The 26,447-nt window shown below is 38.1% G+C and overlaps 1 long non-coding RNA gene across 1 annotated transcript in view; it reads left to right on the forward strand.

The window, feature by feature from the left end:
* The first annotated feature begins 17,839 nt into the window (after nucleotides 1-17,839).
* Nucleotides 17,840-26,447, forward strand: part of LOC125614383 — a 47,236-nt gene continuing 38,628 nt past the window's right edge. Inside the window, exon 1 of the long non-coding RNA XR_007344987.1 lies at nucleotides 17,840-18,531. This is a non-coding gene — a long non-coding RNA (uncharacterized LOC125614383). The remainder of the gene's footprint in view (nucleotides 18,532-26,447) is intronic.

A 26,447-nucleotide genomic window follows, 5' to 3' on the forward strand; every position in this document is an offset into this window, starting at 1 on the left:
TTGAAGTTCAATCACATTCCAAAAATTTTTGTTAACTTCTAGGGAAGTCTCATATGTTATTTCCTGGGCACACATGATGTCACAGTCACTTGATATGAAATGTAACCTCTGTCTTTCTCCCTGATTCTTTTGCTTTTGCTCCTCTGTTCTCATTATATTCATGTGCTCCATAGACATTCCTTAGTAAGTTGGACAGGGTCACATTATCCCATACATAGGCTTGTTCCATCTCATTCCTATTGCACCCTCTCATTTTGTTTCAGCCCTGCCTCTCCTCTTATATTTCCCTGAGAATGCCAGATTCTTTCTTCTCTCTGTACAGATAGAGAATCCTCCTCACTTTTTGTGGTCTTGACACTTAACACTCATAGAGTTGGGATATGTCATTTTCAAGCCGTAAAAAGAAACTCAGATTCTTTTTGTTAATTAAAAAAGAATATAATGCTAAACAATCATGTTCTTTAGTATCTTAGGTTGTCAGACTTTGCTGTTTGAAATCATATCAGTAATAATGGAATATTCCTTTCTTGCCTAGAAACAGCCTTGATTTCCAGTCCAATTGTAGAGTTTCAAATAAGAGGATTTTAGGCACAGCATTTTACATTTGTCTTAATTCTTTAGTTTCCAAGGAGACAGGACTCCCAGGTCTAATTGTGAGCCCAGGCCTGATGTTGACCCCTTTATACACAGCCATGTTCTATTTTGAATCTATCAAAACACTGCTTCATTTAAATTTCACCTGCACTCTTTTCTCCCCCTCAATTCAAAATAACCCTGTCACTTTCTTTGATTAGTTGCCCCATGGTTCCTTTGGTGTGCTGTCTCCCTTGCTCTAAATAGTCCTGAAAGTCATGAAATTATCTTAATATCCTTATGAGTATAGTACCACATTTCAGCTTCCTCTGAACTCTGCCTTGGGTTCTAGAAACAGAAAGACCTGGAATAGTCACTTTGCCCATTGAGGCTACTATAAAAAATACCATAGACTGGGTCACTTATAAATAACAGAAACTTTTCACAGTTCTGGAGACTGAGAAGTTCAAGACTAAGGCATCAGCGATTTGATGTTGGTAAGGCCCCAATTTCCAGAGCATCAATGGGACTTTCACTCTGCATCCTCACATAGTGAGAAAAGGGCAAATAAGTTTCCTTGGGCTTTGGTTATAGAGGCACCAGTTCCAAGTATGAGGACTGCACCCTCAAGACTTAATTACCTCCCAAAGGCTCCACCTCTTTCTACTATCACCTTGAGGATTAGGCTTCAATATATGAATTTTGGGGGACACAGACAATTGAAACCAGAGCAGATTTTGGTGACATTTAAATAGCTGTATAATTTTGGATGCATTATTTAACCTCTTTACACCTTTCTCTTTTTTTTAGCTGTAAAATAGGATGCTACTTATCTTACTTGGTTATGAGTATTAAATAGAGTGATTTAGGTAAAGAGATTATTGTTGAATCTGGCACATGGTAAATGCTCAGTAAATATGAGGTAGTAATTTTCGTTATAAGTCCCTTTGGCCTTAATCTTTTCAGATGTTAGATGCTTACACAACTCTGTGTGTCTGGTCTTATTAAAAACTAAAATTTCATTTTGTTCTGTGATATATAGTAACTTATATATGTCTTCTTTTTTAGTTATAAACTCTTTGAGGGCAAGTTCTATGTCTATTTATCCATGAATTACCATAGATAAAGTACGTTATCACTAGCTCATAGTAGGAACTCTAAATATCTGAAAAGAAAAGTCTTCCTGAATAGACAGACAACAGTAAGTGTGCAGAACCAGGCTTGATTGGTGAATGCTGAGTCTGAAGTGAGTGCTAATTGATCATGATAAAGCATTAACAGCTTCTTTTCTGGATGTTTGTGGAATCTACCAACTAAAGAGGAGGGGCAGGAGTAATGAGGAGCTTTTCTGAGAGCTGTGGAAAACTGAGACATCCCAAAGAAGTGGATGTGGATCAACTTGGTCATTTAATTCCTCTATTTCTCAGGAATTGCCACTCGAGTTTAGCCTAGCAATTTGGAGCAGAGGGTGAATTTTATGTAGCTAATTTGCACCCAGAGATCACTGTGCTGAGCTGTATTGCAGTTTCCCTGTCCTGGAGACAGGGTGGGAATCTATGAGTCCTCTGGGAATTGAAACTTAAGGCAGAGGAAACTACTTTTGCTTTTGGGTGTGTCTAGCTTTCTCAGTGGCTCTTCCTTTGTAGGAGTATTTATGACAAGCACTCTCTTGTTTCTCCCTCTCTGCTTCCTTTCTCTCTTTGTCTCCTTCTCTATCACTCTCTCTCTTCCCTTAGTTCCAGGTATCATTAGTCCCCCTCATTTCATTCTGTCTAGTTTTTCTTTTTTTTTTTCAGTATACTTAACTTGAATTTGTCACTTATATGTTGCTAAAAGTATATATGATGTTATTTTAAAAATATTCTGGAGCTGCATAGCCACTTGAAATGATTTACTGGTATCAATTTTTATCCAATCATTGCTTTAAATTAAACATGTGACATGCACAATTTCAAGAGGATTTTTTTTTGTTATTTTAAAATAGACTTTACTTTTTAGAGCAAGTTTGAGCTCACAGCAAAACTGAAAAGAAATTTCAGAGATTTCTCATATATCCTCCTGCTCCTACACATGTACAACCATTATTAACATCCCCCACCAGGATAGTACATTTGTTGCAACTGATAAAACTACATTGAAACCTCATTATCACCAAAAATTCAGTTTAAGTTAGAGTTCATTCTTGATATTCTTGAGTTTTGATAAATGCATAATGACATATATCTACAATTTTTAGTATCATACAGAGTAGTTTCAGTGCCCTGAAAATATCCTCTGTGGGGTTGGAGATATACCTCACTTGGTAGTGTTTACTTTGCATGCACAAGGGCCTGGATTCAATCCCCAGCACCACACATACACACACACAACATATTCTGTGCTCCACATATTTACAATCCCCACAGGCAACTGCTGATCTTTTTATTGTCTCCATAGTTTTGCTTTATCCAGAGTGTTTATATGGTTGGAATCAAACATAGCCTTTTCAGACTGACTTATTTCACTCGGTAATATGCATTTAACTTTTCTCTAAATCTTTTCATGGCTTGATAGCTCATTTCCTTTTAGCACAAACATTCCATTATCTGGATGTACTTTTGTTTATTTATCTTTTCACTTACTTAGGATATCTTAGTTTTAGCAATTAGGAATTATAAATATCTATACTCAGGTTTTTGTGGGGGCTTGTCAACTCCTTTGGGTGAATACTAAGGATTGTAAGTACTGGATCCAATGCAAATAGCATGCTTAGTTTCTTAAGCAACTGAAAAATTGTCTTCCAAAGTAGCTGTACCATTTTGCATTTCTACTAGCAATGCATGAGAGTTCCTGCTACTCCCTATCTACACCAACATTTGGTACTGCCAGGGTTCTGGATGTTGGCCATTCTAATAGGTGTGCAGAGGTAGCTCATTATTGTTTTATTTACATTTCCTTGATGGTACATGATGTGGAACATCTTTTTATGTGCTTGCCATCTGTGAATCTTGTTTGGAAAGATGTGTGCTAAGGTCTTTGGACCATTTTAATTGCATGGTTGTCTTATTATTGAGTTTTTAAAAAATATTTCTTTAGTTGGAGGTAGACTCAATGCGTTTATTTTTATTTATTTATTTTTATGTGATGCTGAGGATAGAACCTAGTGCCTCATCCATGCTAGGCAAGCGCTCTATCAGAGAGCCACAACCTCAGCCCTTATTATTGAGTTTTAACAGTTCTTTTTATATTTGGATAACAGTGCTTTATCAGGTATGTCCTTTGCAAGGGATTTTTTTAATATATTAAAAAAACACCCAGTGAATCTTCAGATATTTTTTCCCCTAAAGAAAGATCTGTCTTTCAATGATGTGGGACTTAAATTGTACTTTACACTTTCCTTTTAACCTATCCCCCTTCCCCTATCTTGTTAAGCAGTGTACTCCTTTTCTGAGCTCATGCATCTCTTGACTTATCCTGACAATAGCAGTCAATAGCAGGCAGGTCTAACTACTGATAGTCTGTTTCCCTCCCTTCAAAGCAGAAAAGAGTATGTCCTATTTTCTGCCTTTCAGGTTCTGTCAGCTAACAGCTTTACCATACTTTGTAGTTACTTAAAATAGATTGTCCTCTGTTCAGGATTCAGTGCAGTTTGGTGTCAATCATAGCTTGACCCTTAAGAAGATTTCCCCATATAATTTTTCCTATCATCACCCTAAAATAAAGGATTTGATGATGAAATAAAATGTGTTCCAGGAGAAGCTGAGGAAAATGCGAAAAATACACAAGATAAACAAAGCTCTCCATATTTTCACTAATATAACCATCCATAATAGTGAGGAAACAAATGCTTGAACATAATGGAGACCAAAATATTTCAATAGACAAATAAAGAACAATATCATATTTGGAAAATATTATGATAGATACAAAACTCCTTGGAAGTATATACATACTTCACTTAAAATTCAACTCTGTTTATTTCATCTGATTCTTCATGGTTTTAAATGTTAACAAAAGGTTGAAATAGAATGGTATTCAAGAAGGGCAGACTTTCTGAATCTTCATAAATGCTGTGCTTATGACATCTGCTCTGCTGGCCATCAGTCTCTATGGAATCCAAGTTATGCTTTTTGATATGGATTTGACCCACATTTCAAGTGGTAAGTTCTTATCAGTATCTTTACTCTCTTCTTTCATAATCCAAGCCTTATTTACTTTCTAGCATTTATGAAAGCTTAAATAAGCACAATCATGATTGCAGGGACAGATTATTATGGATTTGTTTTTCAGTTAAAATCATGGATCAAGATATTGATGGAGGCCTTGAAATTGGATACTTGGGTTAGAAAATGAAGTCAGTAGCCATGAATCTCATCAAATGTCTTTTTGAAAACTATGGTAAGGACACTTAAATTGAGGTCTACCCTCTTAAAATAGTAATTTCTCAGTACAGTATTGTTAAATATAGTCGTGATGTTATAAATTGATTCCCTATACCTTATTCATCTTATAAAACTGAAACTTTGTATACTCCATCTTCTCTTCCCCCCCCCCCGCAATCCCTGGAAACCACCATTCTACTCTTTGCTTCTATGAGTTTGATTCTTTTGGATTCCACATATAAGTGGAATCATGAAGTATTTGTGCTTCTGTGAATGGCTTATCTCACTATCATGTGATTCAGGTTCTTCTATTTTGCCTCCAATGGCTGGATTTCTCTCTTTTTAAAAAATGTTTTGAACCCTGAATGCAGGGGTGCTCTATCACTGAGACACATCCCCATACCTTTTCATTTTTTTTCTTTTATTTTGAGGCAGGGTCTCACTAAGTTGCTTAGGTTGTTTCTAAGTTTCTGAGACTGGCCTCAAACTTGTGATCTTCCTCCCTCAGCCTTCCAAGCCACTGTGATTATAGGCACATGGCACTGTGCCTAGCTAGGGTTTGTTTTTTAAAGGCCAGATACTATTCCATTTATGTATGAACCTTATTTTCTTTTCCCATTCATCCATAGACAGACACTTAGGTTGTTTCCAGATCTTGGATGTTGTGAATCATGCTGCAATGAACATGGGAGTACAGGTATAATTCCTTTGGATGAACACACAGAAGTGTAATTGCTGGATCACATGATAGTTCTATTTTCAGTTTTAGAGGAAACTGTACTGTTTTCCATAGCAGCTCTACTAATTTACATTCTTCCCAACAGTCTACAAAAATTCCAATTTCTCTATGTCCTCGCCAATACTTACTTTTAAAAATAATAGCCAGACTAACAGTTCTAATGTAATATCTCATTTGGTTTTGATTTGAATTTCTGTAATGATTAGTGAATATGAGCATCTTTCCATATACCTGATGTGTATTTTATATCTTTATCAAACTATTTGTTCAATTCCTGTGCTCATTTTAATTGAGTAGTTATTTTGCTATTGAATTGTTGGAGAGGCCACTGCATGTGTTGGGAAGAGCTGTATACACTTGGTTCTTGTCAATCAGTGTGTACTGCCTTTAGCATCCTATTGTCCTGAGCTCTGATATTTTGGTCTTGATCCAATTTCTTTCTGTTTCCTATTAGAATACATAAGTAATAGCTAAAATACCAAAGTTAAATTTTAGAAATTTTCTTCTTAATACTCAAAAACATGGTGAAGAGATGAAAGTGTTTTTTACAGGCCACACACATGCAAACAAACACACATGTACATAATGAAAGAATGTTGTGTCAAGGACGGGTGCTAGCTGCTACTTTTTGTAGTAATTAGGACAGAAGCAGAAAGAAAGACTATGATTTTGTGGTTCTTTCATACTCTGTATGAATTGACAAGAGCCTTTCTGAAAGAAAAATTTCAGTTATGATGATAGTAGGTCCCCTGAGACACCTCCTATAATAGAGTCAGTCCTCTATTCATTAGCTGTGGTAAAGGCAGTAGGGAGCAGTAGTTTAAAAATATAAACAGTATATTATTCACTCTTGTATTTCACCTTTTTTTCATGTCCTCACATGTTGTGCTAAAATTTGCTCCCCACAATTTAATATATCATTTTTTGCTGCCAACAGAAACTTCTATAAATTGAATGTGCTTACTCAAGCTTAGAAGACAAGGATGAATGAAGAGAGTTGTGCTTACTTGCAATTGGTCCAGGTGGGGGAAGCAGAGAGACAGCTAGAGCTCAGTTTGGCCAAAACTGCTTAACATGTGTGAGGTTTGGTCCTAATTCCTTTAGTTTTCTTAGGCATCCTCAGCCTCTGCCCAGATACCTCATACAGTTACTCCTTTCTATTCTTTTTTTCTCGGGCTGGAGCTCAACAAACCTCACTTTCAGAAACTTGGATAAATCTAAGCAATTAACTAGGACTCTAATGACTACTCTATATGTGTGTGTGTGTGTGTGTGTGTGTGTGTGTGTGTACGTGTACACAGATACACAATGATAGTCTTCCTAAAAACCACAGGGACAAACTGTGATATACAGGTAAAAGTTTAACAACATTTTTTTAACAACTTTTTCTCCAGAAAAAAAGTGTGCTATGTGTATATATTTCTACATTCTACTTATATAAAGGATGGGTAGCATATAATTTAAAAAACATCTATACTTCCTTTTTACATTCCATATAGCTATGTAGTTACCATAGAATTTTTATTAATTTTCTCAAAGTTCTTGTATATATATACAAACTTGTATATATATACAAACTATGGTTGTGATTTTTAAATGACTGTAGTCTTAACATTAATATGGCTTATTTTTTATTTATTAAATGAGTAACAAGAATGGAACAACAAAGATGCATGTCAGAACTTCACTTATCATCCGTGCTGTGAGCAATCCCTTTGTTGAATCAGTTAATATTTTTTTAAAATGCTGGACAAACATGACCTTCATTTTCTGTGTTAGTGTCAACATAATAGATGCAGATACAACAGTTTTAAACTTAATGTGCATTATTAATGCCTTCTCCATTAGTTTTTAAACTCTAAGGTATCAACAAAACAATATTTCCAAGCCTTGACTTTTAGAATTTTCCAATTCCCATGTTGTAAATACTGCTCACTATGGCTGATGTCAAGCTATAATTGTGATGTCATTAAACTAGGAGTTGCAAGAGGTGTGGAGCAGCACAGTATTATGGGGTATTTTCAGCACTCAGGTACTATAGACACAAATAACCTCAAGGACATGGATGAGAATAAAAATAAAATAATTAAAGAGTGATGTTCTTGTGAGCTGGAATGTACTAACTTCCAGTACATTGGCAAGCAACCAAACTTTAGAGGGACCTGTAGTGTGCTAGACATTGCATGTATAACCTTCAAGATTTAATGGTTCTCAAGTTCCAGTAATAACAGTATATAATCCAGTATCACTGCCTCTTGTTTCACCTGACTCTTGCAGGATCCCAGTCCCCTGTTGTATTTATCACAGCCTCAAGTGTGATTTCTACTATGTTGTCATGAATAAGTTAACTTACCATGTGCTGTTGATGGTTTGTTGGAGATTAACTAGATATTCATCTGGGACTACTGTCTTCTTTTAAGGCACTATTGGTTCTTGGGTGCTGGCACTACTCTGAGAGTCTCTAATGACTCTGTTACAGACTCTGTTGCTCTTCTGATGTGCACAAAGCACAGATGTGTTCAAGATATCAGAGCACCTGGACAATTTGTCTCAAAGTAGGAGAAAATGTACCTCTTTCACTTGTTATTTTATTGTATTGGAGGACTGATGATAACCTTACACAATTTTTTAAAGTCTTTTTATTTCACAATAATCTTGTTGTATGTAGAAAAGATTTATTTTAGAGAGCTGCCATATACCTCACACACAGTTTACCCTATTGTTCATTATTTTGCATTATTATGGTACATCTATTACAATTAATAAAATAATATTTATACATTATTATAAACTACAGTCCATACTTTATTCAAATTTCTTCTGTTTTACACAATGTCCTTTGTTCTGTTCAAGGATCCCATATTACATTTAATACCTGTGTCTCCTTAATCTCCTCAGGGCTGTGAGAATTTTTAGGACTTCCCTTGTTTTTGATGAACTTGACAGTTATGAGGAATACGGGTCAGACATTTTGTAGAATGTTCCTCAACTAGAAATTGTCTGATGTTTCTCTCATGATTATACTTGGGTTTTGTGGAGGATACTACAGAGGTAAAATTCCATTTTCATCACATGATATTAAGGGCCCACATAGATATCAATGGTTTATTACAGTTAATGTTAAATTTGATAACATTGTGGTTATCAAATGATTTCTCTTTGTAAAGTTAATAACTTAAAAATGTTCTTTCCATATTGTACTCTTTAGAAGGAAGTCACTACATACAGTTCATGTTTATATAATAGGGGATATCTTGAAGGTGGAGTATCTGCTTAAACTATTTGGAATTTTCCGCATGGGGGAATTTTCTCTTTTTTTCTCATTTATTTATTCAATCATTTTTATTAGTAAAACTTCACAGATATTTATTTTAAGCTTTGAATTACACTCTAATATAGATGATTTTTATCATTCACAACTTCTATTAATTTGCCAACTTGCTAAAAGTTATTTGTAACACCTGTAGTATTCTAGTTTTCATTGATATACTAAAATACTTGAGGATAGATATTTTGTAATAAAAAGAGGTTTATTTAGCTTACAGTTCTGGAGGTCCAAGAGGATGGTGCCAGCTTCTGTTTGGGTCTGGTGAAGGCCTTATGCAGATGGTATCATGTGTGAGAGGACCATGTGTGAGAGGGAGAGATCACATGGTGATTTAGGAAGATAAAAAGGCCGGGAGGGGCCGGTCTTACTCTTATAATGTCTTGCTTTTGTGAAAACTAACTCATTCCACAATATCAACATTCATCCCTTGAGGGGGCAATGTCCTCTATGACTTGACCACTCTCCACTATCTTGACCCCTTAAAGATTCCACCACCAATTAATGCCACCCCACTTGGGAGCAAATATCCAATATAGACCTTTTCGTGGTCTACTTAGTGTCACATTTTCCCATTTTTTTTTGTTTTGTTAGTGTATCTATATTAAGGTTAAAACATGAGTTAAAATTGATGAATTCAACTTTATTACCCCCTCGAATCACTATCGTTTGTCCCCCTGTTTATCTGTAACCTCCCATTCCAGTAACAAAAAATCCTAAATCTCACCATCTGCTGTCCATTTGCTTAATTATTCAAATCTAGTATATATGTATAGCAATAACAGAATTGTTAATCCGCAGTCCTGTGGGAAGCAACTTTTTCAAATACAGTTTGGTGCTTATGTATAGTTCTTTTTTCTTTAGTCTGATACCCTGTACTTATCTCCAGAATAACTTAGCTCAGCACCTTTTTATCTCTTACACCTTTTGATAATACTCTTTAATGTCCTTGCCTATCCCAGTCTTTCTGATTCAGACATAAGCCATGTGGAATTGGGCAAGGAAACAAATTTAAGTGACAGAATCCTACTGTGCTTAGGATCCTTAATAACTAAACTGTTTATCCCCCTATTTTGTTCTTTCATCAAGGTCAATGTGCCTTTTACTTCCTTTAGCATGATTCTCTTCCAGAAGCCACCTCAGTTCACACAGAAATGGGCTTTTTTAGATTGTACCAGATATACCCAAACATGTCTGAGTCCTAATTAGGTATAAGCTGTGACCCCCCAGTCTATATGTTCCATTTCATTTAATTTCACTTAATTCTCATAGAGGAAATTCCTAAAATGTATTAAGTGCTTAATATTCTCAGACATTTTTCTAAGAATATGTGTTAGTGTTATGAGATCTTGAAATCCAGTGAGGTAGTATATATTAGCATTCTGACATTTTATAAATGGAAAACAGGCTCGGAATGGTTCTTTTGCCATACTTAGCCACTTGGAGATGCCAACATATTCCAATTCAGTCAATAGGGTGTATTAAACACTTACTTTCTGTAGGCACTGTGCTAGGCACTGGTAAGAAATAGGAGAAGTGGTATGATTATACAACTCAAGGAACTTTCAGCTTGCTGGGGGAAAGCAATGTATACCTAAAATATAATTTCAAGTAATATGGGAAGGAAGTAAAATTATCTGGTTTATTACAAGCCCAACCTATTCATTCTGGGGCCTTATATTCTGTGATATTTTTGACTGATCTTAGCATTAGAATAACTGTCTTGTGAGTATCAGCAACCTGGGTCTCCAGGGAATATTCTATGACTCTGAGGAAAGCCAGCTTGGGATTCCAAGGTGACTGTGGATAACCTATGTTATAGAACACTACAAGTTGACTCTGGTTTTCTATAGGAAATCAGTACTCCCAGTGTAGCAGTGGGTTTTATGTGGTGCTTTGTGCTTGCCTGGCTTCTGCTTAACAGTCACTGAGGGACAGCCTGAGCTTCACCTTATTTCCTTTTGGCTCCCAGACCTCTCACCCCTCTTTCAGGTTGGCATTTCCTGGCTTCCTCACCATCCGCTCTTTTTCTCCCCAGTTTAATTAGTAGATTGGTGGGAGGTAGCCTGAGAAAGGGAAGGATTTTCCCTGTGTACCCATTCTTTGCAGCAATCCAGTCATTTGGGCTTTAATTGGCTTCAGAGGGCCCCTCAGTGCTTTGTCCTTTGTGCATCAGGAACTTAATTACTTAATAAACCAAATGGGAGTCTTTCAAAAGTGCCAAGTTAGCGCTTCTCTTTCTTAGAGTACAACTTAGGCCAGGCTAGGGTACTCTAGTCACTGTAAGAGCCAGCCAAGAGCAAGTCTGTGAGGCTGGAAAAATTTTGAGTGCTCGAAATTTAGGAGTCCAATTTCATTCTAGGGCTTATCTCAGACTCCTAGGGCCCCTCCCTATGCTTGTCTCCTGATCTTGCCCTTCCTATCTTGCTCACTTTCTCTGAGCTTTGATCTTTTGTTAGGGATTCTTTTAATTAGAGTTTATGTTCTATGTTACATTTCTGAGAGAGCTTATTCAGTTAATCTGATAAAACAGTTTGTAATAATATTAGCAGCCAACACTTACAATATAAACCAGTACTTATAGGCATTATCCTAAATGCTTCATACTTATTCAATTTTCTTAATAACCATATGAGTTTGATAGTTCTTACACTTGTGATGTATATGAAAAAAAAACAAAAACAAAAAACAACCAAGACCCGAGAAGTTAAATGGTTTGTCTAAGATCACATAGCTAGCAAGCAGTAGAGCTGGGATTTGAATCCAGGTTATCTGATACTGAAACCCATGGTCTTCAAAGCACCAAATTGTAATGACAACTGTGTTTTGTAATGACTGATAATGGCCTAGTTGTTGAAGCATATTTACATAATTTCCTAACCTTTTTCTAGAGTACCAACTCTGGAATTTAACTTATAATATAGCTTATGACCACCTACTGTGAACTAGATGATATTTTCATCTTTATAGTTACATTTAATGTCCTAATTCTCAGGAGTGGTTAATGTAGGCATCATGAAATCATTGAGGAACAACTAAGTGTTAAGTTTCAGAGCAGTGATTGTAAGTGTACTGGTATTTTAGGAGGTGTAGTTGTGCTAGGGTTGGATAGGTAGAGATAAAAGAGGGAGAAAGCATTTCAAGTGGGGACAAGTGACAAAGGATGCAGTTGAGAAGATGAGAAAGGAATAATGAGGAGATGTACCTAGCTGGCACAGTGATTTTCAAAGTCTTTATGTAAGCAGGATGAGAAACTCCAAGTCCAGCCTTCCTGCTCCATCTACCAAGGACAATTTCCAGCAGGGTAGGGACACTGTTCTGTAATAAGAGCTAGCATTTTTAAAGTATGTGGTTATACAATATCTAGGAGAATTTCTTCATTTAATCTTTGAAACAAACTTAGGAGGAAACAGAGGCTCAAAGGTGCTAAGAAACTTACCCAAGGTCATATAGTTTATAATAAATAGAGCTTAATGATGAACCCAACAGTTTGACTATAAAAATATGATCTTAACTATAAAGCTTCTGTTCAGACATTATTAGTACTGGTTAGGCCCTTGTGCTCCCTCTCTAAGCTTCTTCTCTCATTTGTTAAGCTACCATTTATTTGAAAGGATGAGTTTTGTTGTTCTTGCCTGTGTCTTAAACCAGATCCTGATCAAGTAGCCTCTTTGATTCTTTATTCTAGGATTCAATCTTGGTTTTGGCCATGAATGTCTTCACTATCTTGAAAAATGCAGCAGAGAAAGACAAAACCAATGCAAAGAGAGACCTCTTTCCTAAGTCTGAAGCAGAGCTGGCCTAATTGCCCTTACTAGGCTTCTTTGCTATGGGCCTAACTATAATCCTATTGCCCCCGCCCCGCCACATTAGGTGCTTCAGCAGGAATACTCAGGAATACTTCCTAAAGGTAAAGAAGCAATGGAAAGAAGTTTTCCATTCACACACACATACACACACACACTTTTAATCTTTTACCAGAGTCATACCTTCTAATAAGGTGGACAGATTGGGTTCTTGGAGGACATTTTGACTTTCAACCTTAATGAGTGCTTCTGTTTCCTAGACTTAAAGTGGATGAAGGGAAAAACCTTGAGCTTTCCTTTGAGGTTATAGGGCAAAACCACTGCAGCACCATAATTTTTTTTTTAATTTATTTTTTATTGGTTGTTCAAAACATTACACAGCTCATGACATATCATCTTCCATACATTTGATTCAAGTGGGTTATGAACTCCCATTTTTTACCCCAAATACAAGTTGCAGAATCACATCGGTTACACATCCACATTTTTACATAATACCATATTAGTGACTGTTGTATTCTGCTACCTTTCCTATCTCCTACTATCCCCCCTCCCCTTCCCTCTCATCTTCCCTCTCTACCCCATCTGCTGTTGTTTTAATTCTCTCCCTTGTTTTTTTTTTTCCCCTTTCCCCTCACAAACTCTTATATGTAACTTTGTGTAACAATGAGGGTCTCCTTCCATTTCCATAGTTTCCCTTCTCTCTCCCTTTCTCTCCCCCCACTCGTCTCTGTTTAATGTTAATCTTTTCCTCATGCTCTTCTTCCCTGTTCTGATCTTAGTTGCTCTCTTTATATCAAAGAAGACATTTGGCTAGCTTCACTTAGCATAATCTGCTCTAATGCCATCCATTTCCCTGCAAAATCCATGATTTTGTCATTTTTTAGTGCTGCGTAATACTCCATTGTGTATAAATGCCACAGTTTTTTAATCCATTCATCTATTGAAGGGCATCTGGGTTGATTCCAAAGTCTAGCTATTGTGAATTGTGCTGCCATGATCATTGATGTGGCAGTATCCCTATAGTATGCTCTTTTAAGGTCCTCAGGGAATAGACCGAGAAGGGCGATAGCNTTTTTTTTGAGGATATTGGCAGCACCATAATTTGTTGCTCTGTTTACCCAAGAGGGCAAATAGTCCAGCTTGTGGTCACCCAGGAATATTCTTCATTGCTTTAATGGAAGAATTCAGTAAAAAGTACAAAACATCCTACCTCTTCATCTATGTAAGGTTACCTTTCTAATCCTCACCACATAGGCCCAGTAAGATGTGAGTTTAGGCCCTTAAAACTTTTGTGAATCTCTCTCTTCATGTATACCCCTCCTCTAAGCTTCTGAAATTGTCTCATGCAGTGACTTACTTTGATTAAATTGACCAAAGAAGGACATAAAGGTGCCCTGTATTTTCTGTTTCTCATTTTATGTTGCACACAGTCATATTAGAACACCCTGTATAGTGGGGATTTGATAATATATTCATTACTCCAAATTGGCCTCTACTCAGTCAACACTAAAACTCTCCTCTTATTATCAAGTTCATCTCTGTTCTCAAAGAGAATTTAAAGTTCTAAGAAAAGATAAAACCCCCGTCTCCCCCTCAAAATACCAAAACACAATTTCTCTTTCCTTGTTTGCACAGCAATAGGCTTTATTTAGTAGGCAGTAGGTGGCATTATAAGTTCTTCTGCAGGGAAGCAGCATGATAAAAGTGATGTTACAGGAGGTTGATCTGACAATAGCATACCTAATCTTAATGGAACATTTCTCACATTGTGCTACAATTGCCTGTTTGCTTGCCATTCTCTCTTGATAGATTGTAAACTCCTTTTGGCACACTTACTCACTGCACCTCCACTGCTTAGTAGAGAGTTAGTTGAGTGAGGAGAGACTTGATGGAGAAGGATCAGGTGAGGATGTAAAAGTAGAGGAAGGAGAGAGTTATTGAGGGGAGTCCAGATATGTGAAGTGGCAAGAACCTGGATGAGAACAGGGATCTGTGAGATATTTTGAAGGTACACATACCAGGATACAACATGGATGAAAAGGTGAAGAATTTAAAGTTGAAAAATCAGAAAAAAGGCCTTACTATTCAATTTTAGGGGAATATAATGCTTCTTTGTTCCCCTCTTGAGTTTAGAATCAACTGATAAATGAGATAATAAATAGAAGAACAAGATATGAGTATTAATGCTCTGTGAATTATGTGGATTTTCCTACCCAATGATTGACTCACCAGAACAAAAGTAGTCTTCCCTTCCAGGAGCACAGTTCATTTTGTAAGATTCCCACAGGGCTCAGAACAACCTCAGACATTCTCAAATCAGGCAGAGGTGGAACAAAACCATAGGACAGGGATTGGCCAACTTTTTATGTGATGTGCCAGTTAGTACATATTTTAGGCTTTGCAGGCCTTGTATTTAGTCTCTGTCACAACCACTTCTCTCTCCTGCTGTGATGTAAAAAAAATCCACATACAGTTAATAACAGAACGAGTGTGGTTATGTTCCATTAAAACTTTATGTACAAAAAAAGGTGGTGGTCTGGGCTTGGTTCATGAGCTACAGTTTGTCAAATCTAGCACAGAAGAAACTGAGTTGAACGGTTTCTTTATCAGTCTCACCCATAAGTCACATCTTGAGAAAAAGGGAAATGGGCTTGGTTCCCAGAGAGACCAGGCATGTTATTATAGTGGGAACTGTCTCAGTTGGGAATATTGATAGCATAGAAATGAGCAAAAGCTAGACATTAGGGTCTTCCTGCCCTTTACCCCATGAGCCTATTGTTAAACATTTACCAGCACATCACTGCATGGAGAATATGTGAATGTGGATTGGAGAGGAGTCATTTGCTTGGAGGAGAGAGTTGAAACTGACAGTGGATAAACCTACTGATAATGGGCTAGAAAAGAGCAGGGTAAATGAAACAAAATACATGTGGCATAGTCACACTTTGGGGTCAGTATAATTATTACAAAGCAGAAGCTGGGAAGAGAGATGGGAGAAATAGAATAAGAAGGGAGAAGCAGTGTTACAGGAGGTGGCCATCACTCACTACCTATGGTATTAGGTTCCTTGCGGAACATATCAAAGGACCACTTATGCCTTATTAATTACAAATCTAAAAGCTCTCATTCTCCTGAAAAAGTGATTTTAGTGGAGATGGCAAAAGAGATTCCATGGAGCCTATAGGCCTTCCAAATGGACCCAAAGTTTGTGTCCCTCTAAGGCGTTTTCCCTGCATATTTCTTCCATCAACATGAAGGGGGATAAAATTTGTAGCAGCTAATATAATTCCACTAACTAACAATTAAAGACTTTGAATTTCACATTATTGCATTTAACTCATAAAGACTCTAGCTACTATTGTGGTTTAAAGCCTTGTACTATAGTCCTAGCTGAGAAATACAACAGTGGGAATTCCCCTAAATAAGAGCAGTGTATTAGCTGATTGCATATTCTAGAAATCGGTTGATGGTTGATGGGGGCTGGGGCTATACCTCAGTGGTAGAGCGCTTGCCTTGCATGTATGAGGTACTGAGTTTGATCCTCAGCACCACATACAAAATAAAATAAAGATATTATGTCCATCTACAAGTAAAAAATATATTTTAAAAAGAAATCAGTTGATAGTTATGCTAGCCACAGTGGCCTGCTTGTTTTGAGGTGAGGCATACTGAACTCTAGTAAGAGTCTTGCTCTCTTCCCATGGGATTATGATATTCATAAAAATTTTGCCACTTTAATAGTCTAAGTCCTTAGAGTGCTTCTCCTGACTCTAGAGCTCACTTTGATCTCTACCTAAGACTGGTTCCTTATAAGGCCCCAGACACCCAAAATAAAGTGCTTCACTTGCTAATTATGGCCCCTACCCAAGCCTGAGGATACTAGGTAAAACCACATTTAAGGTTCCAAACACCAATGCTAGTGAAGTTCACCAAAACGATGATCTCCTAATGTAGGACTTTGTTCCCCAAATGCTACCCCTAGTGTTTATCCCCTGAATTTTCTGGGCTGTGTTGGAAATTTTTGAGGTTAAGTTGTCTATCATATTTACACTGCTTATCTCTAACCAGTTGAGAGCAAACAGAAGGAAGTAGATACAGATGAATCTCTCTCCTTTAATACCTCCTATTAGTGATGACAACCAAAACTTCTTTATTGTTGGATAGGTATTTTATTTGTATCATTTAACCTAATCCTTATATCAACTCTATGAAATAAATATCATTAATGTTTCCATCTTATAAATGACAAAATTAAGGGCCAGAAATATTTAATAACTTATCCACTATGAAGTAGGTGGCAGACTCAAGATAAAACCTTAGTGATCTAAGTTTACCCATTCTATCATCTCCCTGCTTATGTCTTAAAAAGATAAAAAAGTAAGATTCTTTGTTAAAGATCAATATGGTTTAGCCATGAGGTAGACTTGTGCTCTGATTGCTCCAAATTAAAATTACCTCAAAATTAAAATTCCATCCTTAGAAGGTGGAAATAGAAAAAATTGTCTATAGTTTAGAGTCTCTACTCAGATGGACTTACAGAATGGAGATCAAGAGCTGAGAAAATGCTAGAAAGAAAAGAGAGAAGCCCACATTATCCTTTCAACAAAGAGACCCTGCTTTCTGGTTACTATGGCTCAATTTTTGTTCAATCTTCCTGTGGTGAAGAGGAGCAAATATGAGATTCTTCTCCAGCTCTTTCCTAGGCCTTGTAGCAGTAGGCTTTCCCCTCCATAGATATTTGAGTTAGAGAATAAATATTCCTCAAGACCATTGACATGATATTTAATCTTTTGGAAATCTACAATGATATTATATGAAAAGTGGTTACTTTTATAGTAAATACTTGATTCATATTAATTCCTTTATTAGGCCCAGGCTACACACACACACACACACACACATGTGTGCGCTTGCATGTGGCAAAAAATTTCTCCTCTGGATTCCCCACACACAGCGTGTTCACTGCTCTGATATGCAGCTACTCAATCTCATCCACTCTGGTTCTCTGTCCTCTCATGGAAGGAGACTCAAACACTAAACAATTGCTATAATGTTAAGTAAGTGCCATGAAGACATGAAAACATGGCAATGGGATAGTGACTGATGGAGTGGGCAACATTAGAAGAAAGGTCATCAGAAATTCTTCTCCGAGGTGGTGACAGTTGAGCAGAAACCTGAGTGATAAGAAAGACTTAGCCAGGCAAGGATATGGGTGAAGTTCTCAGACAAAAGGAAAAATTTCTTTCCTGGAGACCATAAAGTGGGTGTGTTTCTGGCTATTGGATAGTTCCATCCCACCATTATATATTAATAACTTGAAGGTCCATTTTATCAGTCTGTTTATTGTGAGTTTCTCTATTGTGAATCAGTCACCAGAGGCTTGGGGGAATTGACAATGCCAAGGTCTGATCAGTTAAGAGTGCCAGAACTTGATTTGTAGTGACCATACCAAAGTGTACACACTTTCAAAAGGCCTGACTGGAAAGTAATCTGCTGACCACCTCCAAGCTGTCTTAACTGCAAGATCACTCAACTGTTTCTGCTTTGTTTTCAAGCTGCTTAATAAACAGCAAACAACTCTAATCTCTCTTAGCCAGTTTGCCAGCTGGAGCTACAGAATGCTGTGGGGAGCTGATGAAAATGAGGTGGCACTTCAAAAACCTGGAACCAATTGACCTTAACTGTGTTTCTTCATGCTTTTATATGTCATTGTTGAAGCTGCAGGTAAGTGATTTGCTGGTCTTGGCTCTGGAGAGGTTTTATATATTGTTCCTGTGGTCATAATTCTCACCCATTTTCCTTTCATCCTTCTCAGGTAGGGGAATAATTACTGCTTTGGCCTCCTGCTTTGGGGGGTACTATTATGTGATTCACCAAAAATCTGGGTCTGTCTGTCCTTCCTACTTCCTTCCTTCCTTTCTCCTTTCAACGTCTCTTTGTTTAGAAGAAAGAAATCAATTTTTGAATTGATTTCAAATTGCATTTGAATTTGGAAAATTAAAACAGATGAACAGCAAAATACTATTATTTTTAGAGCTCATAAGACAAAGCCTGGCTGACTTGGGGTTTTGACTATTGGTTCTTATAACAAATGGCTCCTTTAAGATGGCACCAAAGTCAATACTAATGGTTATTATGATTAAGTACAGCTCCCTTGGCATCCGTTTCCTGCTCTTTGGCTTCCCTCCCCACTCTCCAATGCACACACACGTGGTTTTAGTAAAGTGAAGTGTCTGTGAGATAGTAAGGAGAAAAAGTTTGTATAGGACTCTACCTTTTACCAAGTAGTTTCTCACTCTTTATTTCATTTTTTTCACCTCAAAACAGCATTGTGAGGTAGGGGATATTCATATTAAAAATGAGAAAACTGAGGCTAAGGGAGGTTAAGCAATTTGCCTGACATCATACAGCTCAAACTGGCATCCCACTCTATATTTTCTGCTCTGTTACACTGTCTCATAATTATTTATCCCAAGAATTTTTGGAGTACCATTTGTGCTAGGCTCTGTGGGATACATTAGTGGGTGAAACAGACATAGTCCTGTCTTTACCGGAGCTTATTATATTTTAAGTGTGGAAATATAGACAAAATAAGTGAACAAATATATTTTTAAAATTACAGATCATGGAAAAATGCTATGATTGCAAGTGGAGGTAAGAAATTTTTTTTGGGGGGGTAACTTCTCTGATAGGTATCTTGGAGTGGGTGACCTTTAGGGTAAGTCCTGAAGACCATGAGCGAGCTAGTAATGATGGGTGTGAGAAGATTAGATCAAGCAGGTGGAGTGCAAAAAAACGATCAGAAATATTCACAGTGTACCATATACTCTGTCCTATCTACTCCATGTCCTCATAAGCTGTGTTCTGCATCCACAGACACTCTGAGTCCTTAATGAAGTCTCATCAGGAATTGTTATGCTATCATGCCAACCATATACACATACTCTCTTACATACTAAGCTCATTTTCTTGCTTTCTATAAGAAGGCCCTTAGAAACCAGGGTGATTCTCCAAGAGAACATCACAATGTTTTCTGTTGAAGGTGGACATTGACCCCCAAGCTATGCCTCCCGTTTCACCTGTAATTTTCACAAACATTGATCCTAAATATGAGAATGTGAATGGCAAAGGAAAACCCATCCCCACTGCTGGAGACAGTTCACAGGGGCCATATTGATCAAGAGACTCCAGGATGAGACCAAGTAGAATTTTGTGTGTGCAGAACAGATTGTGTGTTTGGGGTTTGTAAGAGAGGAGTTTGACTTCTTTGGTCAACTGAGTTCTCTCACACCAAGATGATGGGTGCTTTGCATCTGATCAGTGCTTAAACATCATCTTGATAATGCAGGGATCTTACACTAAGCTGTCTACCTTCTTCACTGTTGTGCTTCTCTTCTAGATATTTCTAAATCAAATATGAATTTAATTAATCACTGGCTGTGTGCCTCTCCCTGTACTAAGCTTTGAGGTAAATGCAGAAATATCACCATCACAGTCCTCGCCTTGTGGAGGCTGCAGTCTACATGAGGAAACAAAGTAGAAACATGTTTAAGAACTAGAAAATTAAGAAAATCAAATATTCTTCAAATGCTCTATTTTGGCATAGGGAAGTATTGTGAGTTCAGGAAAGGAGGGAATGCTTACTGGAAGCTGTCATATTGAACAAAGGGCTCAAAAAGTGGTAGGAGTTGGGTTTGTGGAAAACACACACACAAAAGGCCATTCAAAGAGGGCAGTGTTTGCTATGCCCTGCATATAGTCAATTTGTGTATATTGACTGATTCACAGATGCTGGTGGTAGAGGGAGAGAGATCCACTGCTACTGTTGTTCTGATGATGATGCTCTAAGGATGGAAGTGTGAAATGCTCTTGCTTTATTTTTCACTCACTCTTCTCAAGCTCTAAATCAAATTTTGAGATTTGTGTTTTCCCCTTTAAGAATGGCTTTAAATTTAATTTTTTGCTCACATTCACCTAGATTCAAAGACTGGTGATGGTGAGTGTGTGTGTGTGTGTGTGTGTGTGTTTGTGAGTGTGTGTGTGTGTTGGAGGAATAATGAGATTGGAGTTAAAGCAGATCACTTTTATTACTGTGGATATTTGTCAAGGATGACTATGAAATTTATCCCTCCATGATAGTTCTGATATGATCACACGGGTGAAGTTGAAATGAGCATAATTAAGGCTCAAGGAGGGTGGCTTGGGAGGGATGGTGACCACAAGTGAAGAGACTTAAAGCACAACCAAGGACACTTCCCAGTAGCTTTAGGATTGGCCACCGACCTTATGGAGATGCATAAGAAAAGAGACACATTCATGCCCTTTCAAACCATCTGGTATAGTTGCTAAGACAGTACGTAAATGGAAATAACATCAGGTAGCAGGATCAGTAGACATTTTCCATGTAGCTCCACGGGAGATATAGGAAGGCATATGGGGATTAGGTCAAAGTGTGGCCTTTTAACCATTAGAGCTGTTCAAGAGTGGAAGGGGCTGCCCCATGGAGTGCTGGGCTTCCTCCTTGTGGAGCTGTTCCAGGGTGGGGTGCCTCCCTGTCTGGGATGCTGCAGTCCAAAGAGTTTAGACTGCCTGCCTTGCTCTTTGTTAGCATCTGGGAGTTTGGAGCTTCATGCCTTTTAACTGACCTCACACATTGAGAAGCATGTAAACCACCCGTGGTCACAGCACAGACTTGACCAGCAGGTTGGAATGGCTCACTAGACTAAGAATTCATCCTCAGGCTTGCAGCAGGATCTGTGCCTGACAAGGAAGAAAGGCTGCTAAAGACTTCACTGACTGGAACTGCTTCAGGGCTGCTCTGGGAAAGTGGTTTTAGACATCTCTCTTCATAGACAGGTGTCAGCCAAATGTGTGGCAAGTCACCTCACCCTGGGAGGAGCTTTTATGCCTAAATCCTGGGGAAGCACTAGAACTAAAACATCGCCTGAGGGAATCTGCTGCAGGTTTGGCTCTGCAAACCTTCTCATTCAGCTAATGAGGAAGGCCTGATTGAAAGCGGCAGATGGAAATTAAAAAACAGAGAAAGCAGCTTTAACCATAGCAACCTTCCACCCACTCCATTAAGGCTAAAGCTTGGGCCCCAACACTCCTGTGAGTAAAATGAGGGTCAGAGAACTTCAGAGACATCTGCCCAAAGGCTTCAGAAGTGAATTCTGGGCCCCTTCCTGGTACCAAAATTTAATTCTCTGGGCTTGAAAAGATTCTTCTTAATGGTCTTAGTGGACCAGGCTGCATTGAAAGTGAAAACGACTTCCCAGTCCTTCATAAATGCATAGTAATTCATGGAGCTACACTGAGCTGAGCTCTATTAGATGATGATAAACTACTATTTAAATTTCACATAAACAAGGAGAGAAATGAATTACAGTAGATGGGGTAGAGAGAGAAGATGGGAGGGGAGGGGAGGGGGGATAGTAGAGGATAGGAAAGGTAGCAGAATACAACAGTTACTAATAGGGCATTATGTAAAAATGTGGATGTGTAACCGATGTGATTCTGCAATCTGTATTTGGGGTAAAATTGGGAGTTCATAACCAACTTGAATCTAATGTATGAAATATGATATGTCAAGAGCTTTATAATGTTTTGAACAACCAATAAAAAAAAGAAAAAATAAATAAATTTCACAGAAGTCTCAGATGGTGTGATAAAGAGGGAAGCCATAAAAGTCTGCTTCTTGCTGATGTAGTTCATGGCCGAGGTCTGGTTCTCCACCAGATATAAGGGAATTATTACATCATTCGTATTCATGGATGATCCAATTTAGCTTTCCATTGCAAAGTTACCAACAGGAGCCCCGAGTGGGTCACTTGGGGCTGAAATTGGGAACTAGACTCTGGTCAAGCTCCAAGCAAGGGATATGGCATTTATTGGGAGCCAACTGTAATGTAGCTTAAAGGTTGGATATAACCTGACCATCATAGCAGAAATTTCTACCTTTAAAACTCTACCATTAGCAATCATTTGGTTTCCTTCATATGCTATGTTTTTGGGAGAATGTGGTCAGTATATAGATGTCTATACAAAAAAGGACTGCCTTTCATTTGCCTCCATACTAAACTATCTCAGAAGTTTACTTCCATCAGCCAGAAGCTTTATGGTACTTAGGTCTGGCTTGAAGTGACATTGGAGTCTACAGTGGCATCAGTTTCCCTGGCAGGGGAGCTTATGGACTGCCAGAGTGCCCAAGATCATACTGGGGTTATCTGGATCAATGAGATCTTCTCTGCTCCAGTTGACTTGGTTAAACCTTTTGTTTGCTCTTATATCAAGAGATTTGACATATTAACTGCTCAGGATCAGGCATAGCTTGGATACTTCTCTTAACAGATTACTTAAAGGTTTCCTGTGCCTGGACACACACTGAAGTGCCTCTGTGATTTTTGTTAAACTTTTCATAGGATTTCAAAATTCAAGTCTCCCAAGCCTCTGATACATACCCCCACCCCTGGCATCTTCATCATTCTGAGCTCTCCCTTTTCTCTTCTCTTTTCTCTTGGTTGAAATACGTTTCTAATCTTCTAGGCCTCTCAAATGCATCGGTGTTTCCTGCTTCAGTGGTCCCGGTGGAGTCACTCATTCTGTATTTAATGTATTCCGCACTTTAAATGGGCCTGTTAATTACTCCCTCCTCACTCTGAATTTACTAATTTATTGATCAAATTTCTTTTTGTGCATGTGAATTTTATTTTGTATGTGCAAAGAATTTATTTGGATCAATTTTATTGACCCCCTCCCACCTCCGCCTCCTGGGATACTTTCCCAAACTTTAATTAAGTCTCTGGGAAGTCTCTTGCTTAAAAGGGAGCCTCTTGCTTCTTCCTTTTGTGAGCATTGATAGCATCTGAATACTCCAGGCTAAGTATGTGGGTCTAATCACATTCTCCAGAAAGAGAGTATTTTGAATGGCAATTTGAATGGGGAAAAACTGGAGTAGGAGCTGTCAAAAGTGTACTACCCAGACCAGTAGCCTCAGCGTTCCCTGAGAACTTGCTAGCAAAACTAATTCTCAAATGTACTCCAGATCTGTTTTATTGAAAACTCTGGGATTGGACCCAGCCCTCTGTGTTTTAACAAACGTTTCACTGGATTCTGATGCCCACTCAAGTGTTGGAAACACAGCTGTGGTCCAGTTTGGCAACCTCAGTACTATTGAAATTTTGTACCATAATTCTTTCTGGTGGGCGTAGTCCTGTGCTTTTGTAGGGTGTTTAGCAGCCTACTAGACCCTGCAGACTGGATGCAGTGGCATTCCTGAGTTGTAACAACCAAAAATGTCCTTACACATTGACAAATGCCTTAAGTGGGGCACGAAATCATCCTTTATTAAGAACCACTGCACTAAGGGTGCATATTACCCTCCCTTCCCTTTTTACAATCATCTCCTCTTTATTTCCTTTGGGGACTGCACACATCAGGTAAATATAAGTGCAAACACTTTATAGTCTGTAGCATACAGCCTTGTTTTGTGTTTCACATGTATGCATTTCTTATCCCCAAGTAGTGTGTTTTGGGCTAGGCAGATAATAAGCCAGAAGGCTGATTTGTTTTAACAATCCATTTAACCACCTAGGATTAATGCCCCATTCCCTGGCCTATGTACAAAACTCCTTAACTGTTTGGAAAGGATGTTCCTGTTTTCATATCCCTCAGAGTCTTGAGATCATTTCCAGGCTGTGGAAGAAGTAGGTGGGTTTATTCAGATGATGTCATCACTAAGGAGAAGGGTGGGAGTAGGGATTACGGAGCAGCTTCTGCTCCATGCCCCTTTCCCTGGTGAGATTACCCAAGTGCATTATGAAGAGGGCAGGTGAAAGTTATGTTCAATGCCTAGATTAAACAGGCTAGGCTTAGTGAATTTGCTACTTCCTCTACTGCCTTCTATCTTTCCTCTACTACTGCTCTATGGCAAGCCCGCCTTTCATTCTCATACCTGAGTGACACCATCTCCACTTCTCATGAAGCACCACTGTGTGTATAGGGCCAAGATGCAGATTTAGGGAGGTGCTGAGCATATGCCAATGCCACCATCAGCTTAGGTACCTGATCCACTGAGAGAGGCACCAGTCAGAGGGTCTATCATAGACACCTACTTCCTTCTGCAAAAATGTGCCAGAAAAATTCTTTTTTTTCCCATCATGCCAATTTGAGAGATAAAGTGTCTGCTCCAGAGAAATACCCTTAAGGCCACAGGGCTTTCCATGTGCCAATCCAGATGGGCCCTAAAACATCACTGGAATAAACCAGGAATATAGTGCTAGTTTATTCAGGTTTCCATACATGACTTCACAGAACTGGTGACATGTAAATTGGTTCTGCTCCTTCCAAAGTTGACAACATCCTCAAGTGAAAATTAGAAAGGAAAACCAAACAAACCCCACCACCAAAAACTTGCTTTACAGTCACAGTCAGCTGAAATTCTGACACCTAATAATGTATGGCATAGTGCTGATAATAGCACCAAAGATTTATTAACTAAACTTTAAACCCTTTAATATGACTCTCAAGAAATTGTTTAGAAAATTTGCAAAAGAACAATGGAAAGCAAGAATGAAGAGGAAATGTGCTGCTAAAATAGCTTCAGCCAGTGGAAGCAAATTAATAAATGACTGTTTCCTAATAGAAAAAGAGTTTTTTTCCTATCCCTGTTCAGCTAATATTAAACAAATAATTTGAAAAGCCTGCCCAAAGCATCCCTAAGTCTCAGGCCTTCCTTGTGCAAGTCTGTAGCAAGTATCTAAAAATGTAACATGTTCATTTGTTCTGGGAAAGAAAAGTTTCAGGCCCCTCCTACCTTCTGCCTGCCTGCACCATGCCTTAGTAAAGTGTGCATCTGTATTTTCAGACATGCTTGGGTTCCTGTCTTGGCTCTCCTTTCTCACCTTGCTTTCTTTAGACTTTGTAGCTTGCTTCCCATAGAAGCTGCCAATAGGAATTACTCCATGCTTCCATATTTAGAAATGCTGTTCACGTGCACCTGCAGCAGCAATGAATCTCAGTCCCAAACTCAGGTGTGCATAAAATGTAGCTTTCTTAATTTTCTTTAAGATGCTGTGGAAAAACAAAGAGTGGACACTCAGAATTTTTAATTATGTCTTGGCTGCTTATGAGAAATGTTTTATAGGAAAAAAAAGTACAGAAGCATTAAGCAGAGGCTGGAGCCTGCCAACACACCATACCCCAGGTCCTTACATCAAAATTTTAAGCTTTTTTATGCAAGTATGACCTAAGGCCCCTTTGTAAGAATTGTGGTAACGGGGTATGAGGATACTTGTGATCCACAGGTAGAGAAAGTAACACCTTTTGACACTCAGCAGGATGCAATTCATAGAAAAAGTTAGCAAAAGTCTAAAAGTGTATTTAAAAGATATGCTGATAACGTCTGTGTGAAAGGGAAGGCTTAAAGTGTAACTCAGTGGTAGAGCACCACCAGCCTAGCATGTATAAGGTCCTGGGTTCCAACTCTAGCACTGAGAAAGAAAAAATTATATTAAAGGGAAGTCATTATGTTTTTCTATTGAAACATTAGGGATCTGTCGTTTTCAGATATTTTTTTCTTTTCTAATTACTTATATGTGGCAATGCCTCATATCAAATATCTACTTTCCTCATAGATTATC

Source organism: Marmota marmota, unplaced genomic scaffold (assembly GCF_001458135.2).
Source record: "Marmota marmota marmota unplaced genomic scaffold, marMar, whole genome shotgun sequence".
Taxonomy (NCBI): domain Eukaryota; kingdom Metazoa; phylum Chordata; class Mammalia; order Rodentia; family Sciuridae; genus Marmota; species Marmota marmota.